This window comes from Oncorhynchus clarkii, chromosome 18 (genome assembly GCF_045791955.1).
Source record: "Oncorhynchus clarkii lewisi isolate Uvic-CL-2024 chromosome 18, UVic_Ocla_1.0, whole genome shotgun sequence".
Lineage (NCBI taxonomy): Eukaryota > Metazoa > Chordata > Actinopteri > Salmoniformes > Salmonidae > Oncorhynchus > Oncorhynchus clarkii.
In genome coordinates, this window is record NC_092164.1 from 71,143,281 (window position 1) to 71,150,780 (window position 7,500).

The window sequence follows — 7,500 nt, forward strand, 5'->3', positions numbered from 1 at the left end:
GCTTCCACAAGGCCAGTGGTACCGATGCACGAAGACTCCAACCATCCTAGTCATAGACTCTCTGCTTCCACAGGGCCAGTGGTACCGATGCACGAAGACTCCAGCCATCCTAGTCATAGACTCTCTGCTTCCACAAGGCCAGTGGTACCGATGCACGAAGACTCCAGCCATTCTAGTCGTAGACTCTCTGCTTCCACAAGGCCAGTGGTTCCGATGCACGAAGACTCCAGCCATTCTAGTCGTAGACTCTCTGCTTCCACAAGGCCAGTGGTACCGATGCACAAAGACTCCAGCCATCCTAGTCATAGACTCTCTGCTTCCACAAGGCCAGTGGTACCGATGCACGAAGACTCCAGCCATTCTAGTCGTAGACTCTCTGCTTCCACAAGGCCAGTGGTACCGATGCACGAAGACTCCAGCCATTCTAGTCGTAGACTCTCTGCTTCCACAAGGCCAGTGGTACCGATGCACCAAGTCTGGGACCAAAAGGCTCCTGAACTGCTTCTACTCCCCCAGGGCACTACAATAATAAATAGTATATCTGACCCTATTTGACTCATCACATATGAAGCTGCTACTGTCTAGTATCTATTATGAAGGCTTCGTCCTGTAAGGATCGAGGCTGCAGACGAGAAGCAGGTACAGGGATGAAACAACAGACAGGAACACAGAGGGCTTCTGGAGAACACGTAACGATAATGTGGATGAAACACAGGAACACAGAGGGCTTCTGGAGAACACGTAACGATAATGTGGATGAAACACAGGAACACAGAGGGCTTCTGTAGAACACGTAACGATAATGTGGATGAAACACAGGAACACAGACAGTAATAGGGAAGGCCATCAAAACGTGAAGGAGTCAGAGGCCAACGAGTGCTGATGCAAGTAATGATGGTGACAGGTGTGGATAGAGCCATGATATAATTGACTCAGTACTGGTACTCTGTGGATAGAGCCATGCTATAATTGACTCAGTACTGGTACTCTGTGGATAGAGCCACGTTATAATTGACTCAGTACAGGTACTCTGTGTGTATTGACTCAGTACTGGTACTCTGTGTATATTGACTCAGTACTGGTACTCTGTGTATATTGACTCAGTACTGGTACTCTGTGTATAGAGCCAGAAAGAAAGAAAGAAAGAGAGACAGAAAAGGGACAGAGAGAGAGAGAGAGAGAGAGAGGGATTGGAAAACACTAAACAAACGACAACATGAAGAATTATCTATCCAAAATGGTGATTTATGGGTAAACCACTTCTCCAATCTTTTTGGCTCTATAACAAAGAATAAAGAGCAAAAATATATACATGATCAAATACAGATCTTAGAATCATCTATTAAAGACGACCAGAACCCAATGGATTCTCCAATTACATTGAATGAGCTACAGGACAAAATAAAAACCCTCCAACCCAAAAAGGCCTGTGGTGTTGATGGTATCCTGAACGAAATTATAAAATATACAGACAACAAATTCCAATTGGCTATACTAAAACTCTTTAACATCATCCTTAGCTCTGGCATCTTCCCCAATATTTGGAACCAAGGACTGATCACCCCAATCCACAAAAGTGGAGACAAATTTGACCCCAATAACTACAGTGGAATATGCGTCAACAGTAACTTTGGGAAAATCCTCTGCATTATCATTAACAGCAGACTCGTACATTTACTCAATGAAAACAATGTACTGAGCAAATGTCAACTTGTCTTTTTACCAAATTACCGTACAGCAGACCATGTATTCACCCTGCACACCCTAATTGACAACCAAACAAACCAAAACAAAGGCAAAGTCTTCTCATGCTTTGTTGATTTCAAAAAAGCCTTCGACTCAATTTGGCATGAGGGTCTGCTATACAAACGGATGGAAAGTGGTGTTGGGGGTAAAACATACAACATTATAAAATCCATGTACACAAACAGCAAGTGTGCGGTTAAAATTGGCAAAAAACACACCAATTTCTTCACACAGGGTCGTGGGGTGAGACAGGGATGCAGCTTAAGCCCCACCCTCTTCAACATATATATAAACGAATTGGCGCGGGCACTAGAAAAGTCTGCAGCACCCGGCCTCACCCTACTAGAATCCAAAGTCAAATGTCTACTGTTTTCTGATGATCTGGTACTTCTGTCACCAACCAAGGGGGGCCTACAGCAGCACCTAGATCTTATGCACAGATTCTGTCAGACCTGGGCCCTGACAGTAAATCTCAGTAAGACCAAAATAATGGTGATCCAAAAAAGGTCCAGTCGCCAGGACCACAAATACAAATTCCATCTAGACACTGTTGCCCTAGAGCACACAAAAAACTATACATACCTTGGCCTAAACATCAGCGCCACAGGTAACTTCCACAAAGCTGTGAACGATCTGAGAGACAAGGCAAGAAGGGCATTCTATGCCATCATTAGGAACATACATTTAGGATCTGGCTAAAAATACTTGAATCAGTCATAGAGCCAATCGCCCTTAATGGTTGTGAGGTCTGGGGTCCGCTCACCAACCAAGACTTCACAAAATGGGACAAACACCAAATTGAGACTCTGCACACAGAATTCTGCAAAAATATCCTCCATCTACAACGTAGAACACCAAATAATGCATGCAGAGCAGAATTAGGCCGATACCCACTAATTATCAAAATCCAGAAAAGAGCCGTTAAATTATACAACCACCTAAAAGGAAGTGATTCCCAAACCTTCCATAACAAAGCCATCACCTACAGAGAGATGAACCTGGAGAAGAGTCCCATAAGCAAGCTGGTCCTGGGGCTCTGTTCACAAACACAAACCCTACAGAACCAGTGAAGAACAAACACCATTGTAAATACAGTCCATATTTATGCTTATTTATTTTCCCTTGTGTACTTTACATCTACTCAACTGTCACGTTCTGACCTTTATTTCCTTTGTTTTGTATTTATTTAGTAAACTTTGTTTCAGTATGGTCAGGGCGTGAGTTGGGTGGGCAGTCTATGTTTGTTTTTCTGTGATTTGGGTATTTCTATGTTTCGGCCTAGTATGGTTCTCAATCAGAGGCAGGTGTCATTAGTTGTCTCTGATTGAGAATCATACTTAGGTAGCCTGGGTTTCACTGTGTGTTTGTGGGTGATTGTTCCTGTCTCTGTGTTTTGCACCAGATAGGACTGTTTTGAGTTCTCACGTTTGTTGTTTTGTTAGTTTATTCATGTAGTTTCTTGTAGTTTCATGTAGTTTCTTTATTAAAGTACAATGAATAAAAACCACGCTGCATTTTGGTCCGCCTCTACTTCACCCCAAGAGAACCTTACATACCTTAAGGGAAGATTTTTACATTTCGTGTATGGTTAGTGAGAAAGTCCATATTGCAAATGTACGGTCCCTTACTAGATGTCCGAAAACGTTTGTAAAATTTGCTGTCGGCGTCGGGCCGTGCGGTAGGGCCGGACCTACCGGGAAGTCATCGAATGAACTTTGTCGGACATTCGGTTTCCGTTTTATAAAATAAACAAGTTTTGGACCATTTTTCCGCTATCCCGGAAATTCCCACAAGAGGGCATAAGCAATCATATGGCAATTTGGCAAAACATCACGAATCACGACGGGGCCTTATCTCGAAAACGGAAAAAATTTCGAAGCCGAAACTTGGTGAGCGTAGGTTTGGCATAATGGGCAGTTGGCCCCGAACAAGATGGCGTCTAGGCCTCAACGGTTTTTGAGTTATGGCCATTTTTCTGGGATTAAAGGTCCAAAATGGAAATAGAGAAATTATTTTTCCACTTCAGGTCAAAGTCAAGGAGCCTCCAGTGTCAATAAATAAAGAACCAGCCATTTATCTATCGTCATTTAAGAGAAACGGAACAATAACAAATTAGTGATGTTCACAAATAGGCTTTTTTTTTTCAACGGTTACAGATCCAGTTGCAGGGTGTTCATACGAATCTTTTTAAAGTGTGCTGCGGAGCTCTGCGAGATTTCTGTGATTTTCTATGATTTTCTGAAATAACACACACATACTAAACCCTCCGTAAATAACTCAGTTCTTAACGTAAAGACTTAAAACTCAGGATTATGTAAAGGCATACCCCAATCAGGATATGAGTTTATTTATAGCTTCCTGTGTCAACCAGAAGTGCCTTAAATGGTGTCATAGTGGCTGTTTCCAAGGGTTAAAAAGGTCAGATCTTTTCAAAACTTCATATGTGTGATTAGGCAACCCCCATAAACTGTAAGTCAGTCATTTTTCCCCAAAACATTTTTGAACATTACGAAAATGACGACGTTTAGAAAAGTCTCAGAGACGCAAGGCTAGGTGCATTGAAACCGTCTCGGCCCATAGAGACGGACCCCAACGTTTCTGTCCGATAGCTCGTTCAAGGACCCCGTAGCAAGGCATGGAAAAAAGTGGATTTTCAGCACCAATTAGGGTTTTGCTCGGACACCAAATGACCTATCGAGCCGAAACTCGGGATTCGGGGTCGCCTCACATAGGCCTTCACATAATGTCCGAACTGGACCCGCAGCTAGAACGTAACTATGTGTTTTACCTTTTTATTATGTTTTAAACTGAAGGCGCTGTGAATTATGGGCCTGCTCTGACATATGTGATAGTTGGCTTCTAAATGAGTAGGAAAAAGTGGGTTTGGTGTCAATTGATATCAGTTTGGTGTCATAATGACATCTAATTGACTGATGGACACTGACTTGCTAGTTGACTTTTGTGCATTTGCAATATGTTTAAACGGAGAGGGACCATCACCAAAATGGCATTCTGAAATCAACACAAAAAATGGCATCACCATAGTCTCCAGACTGTGCCGAGTTCAACGAGCTATCCCGCTTGACCGTAGCTCGCTCGGTCTAAGCGCAACGACCATTAGAAAAGTAGGCCAAAAATGAAGCCTGCCCCACAACGTCATTTGATTTTGAGTGACAGTGAGAGAACCGTTAGGGTGAGAAGAAAAATTCCACCACAGGAATGTTCCTAAGGTCCTCCCGATCTGTGCAAGCCTAGCCTTGACCGTGTGGCATTAACCCTTAACAGTAAAACAGTGTTTTTTGATCTCACAGATTACAATGACATCTCTCCCCATAGGAATACATTGCCTGGACCCCTAATTTCAATCTGAGGCCTATGTGGGTTATGAATGCCGTATGAACCTGTCTTCGGTACCAGTCCATCAAGCCACTATGAGGTCTACCTGTGTTGATTCTAAGCTTTCTGGACCAACCGGAAGTGGTTAAAATCACCCTAAAAGTGTTTACCCATACCCTGCCTGCAGTTTGATAGACATAGTGCATTCAACCCTGTGTAAATCAGTCAGTTCTTAACGTAAGGACTTAAAACTCAGGATTCTGTAAAAGCATACCCCAATGAGGGTATGTGTTGATTTATAGCTTCCTGTGCCAACCGGAAGTGCCATAATTGGTGTCTCAGGGGCTGTTTCGAGGGGTTAAAAAAGTCTGATCTTTCCAAAACTTCATATGTGTGATTAGGCAACCCCCATGAACTGTAAATCATTCATTTTTCCCAAAATAAATCACACTAAAACACAACTTGGAAGGAGGGACGTATTGGGGTGCGTAGAGACAGACAGTGGCTGGAATAGTTAGCTTTGTTCGAGCTAAAAAAGAACCGTCAGACCTAGAGTTCCGAAACTTTAGAATCCTGTTCTAGACCTCATGTCGATGGTGCGTGGTGAGTTAGGTGGTTCTAGAAGGTTCTTGGACCGAGAAACAGCCTCGTACATTTGCAATACCTTCAATTCATTTTTGCATCACGAAAATGACGACATTTAGAAATGTCCCAGAGTCGCAAGACTAGGTGCATTGCGAATGTCTCGGCCCATATAGACAGACCCCAACGTTTCTGTCCGATAGCTCATTCAAGGACCCCGTAGCAAGTCATGGAAAATAGTGGATTTTCAGCACCAATTAGGGTTTTTCTCGGACACCAAATGACCTATCGAGCCGAAACTTGGGATTCGGGGTCGCCTCAGCTAGGCCAACACATAACATAAGAAATGGACCCGCAGCTAGAACGAAACTACGTGTTTTATGGTTTTTATATGGTTTGAACCGAAGGCGTTGTGAATTTTGGGCCAGCTCTGAAGTATGTAATAGTTGGCTACTAAACAAGTTGGAAAAAGTGGGTTTGGTGTCAGTTTGTATCAGTTTGGTGTCAGAATTATATCTAATTGACTGATGGACTCTTGTCCACTTGACTCTTGTCCATTTGCAATATGTTTAAACAGTGAGGTACCATCACCAAAAGTGACATTCTGAAATCTACCCAAACGAGCGATTGAGATGAACCAGAATCACTGCAAAGCCATCCCGAGTTCATCGGGCCAGTCAATTTCACATTCCTGCAGGATTTTTATAGCATGACAAATTCGTGATGGTACCTGCCCATTAAAACATATTGCAAATGCACAGTGACTTTGAAAAAGTAAGGAAACATAAACAAATGGACATAATGAAATCACCATTTTTTTTTTTCGGTTACCAGTTGCACAACAATGCATGTGCATTTGCAATATGATTCAATAGTGAAAAAACATCACCAAAGTGACATTCTGAAATCAACCCTAACGAGCAATTGAGATGACCCAGAATCACTGCAAAGCCATCCCGAGTTCATCGGGCCAGTCAATTTCACATTCCTGCAGGATTTTTATAGCATGACAAATTCGTGATGGTACCTGCCCATTAAAACATATTGCAAATGCACAGTGACTTTGAAAAAGTAAGGAAACATAAACAAATGGACATAATGAAATCACCATTTTTTTTATTCGGTTACCAGTTGCACAACAATGCACGTGCATTTGCAATATGATTCAATGGTGAAAAAAACATCACCAAATGGACATGATGAAATCAACACAACGAGTGATGGAAATGAACAACTATCACTGCCCGGCCATCCCAAGTTCATCAGTTCAGTAAATTTTGGCCCCCAAAAAATTGACTTTTGACTTTGACTTTTGACTTCCTATGAAATCATATTGCAAATGGACAAATCATTTTCCTTATGCACAAGTTAAAAAAAAATAATTATGATAATAACATTTTACAAAAGAATATTCATACACTTCTTACACATGATTAATTGTCTTAAAATCGAAACAATTTCGAAAAATGGTCCAGAAAGCACTTTTTTTCGTTTTTAAAGTTTAAAAAAAAAATCACATTTTCGACTTTTGACTTCCTATTAAATCATATTGCAAATGGACAAAACATATGCCTTATGCACAAGTAAAAAAATAAAAAAAATTATGATAATAAAGTATGACTAAAGTATGTTGATACAGTTCTTATACATGTGTAATTGACACAAAAATTGAAAGAATTTTGAAAAACGGTCCAGAAAGCACTTTTTTAATTAAGAATGTGTGAAGTTTTTTACCAAATTTTGACATTTTTGACTTTTGACTTTTGACTTCCTATGAAATCATATTGCAAATGGACAAAACATATGCCTTATGCACATGTAATTAAACAAAAAATA

The 7,500-nt window shown here is 41.3% G+C and overlaps 1 protein-coding gene across 1 annotated transcript in view; it reads right to left on the reverse strand.

Moving 5' to 3' along the window:
- Window positions 1-7,500, reverse strand: part of LOC139372403 (CUB and sushi domain-containing protein 2-like) — a 773,740-nt gene that overhangs the window by 126,269 nt on the left and 639,971 nt on the right. The gene's annotated exons all lie outside the window — the stretch shown is intronic.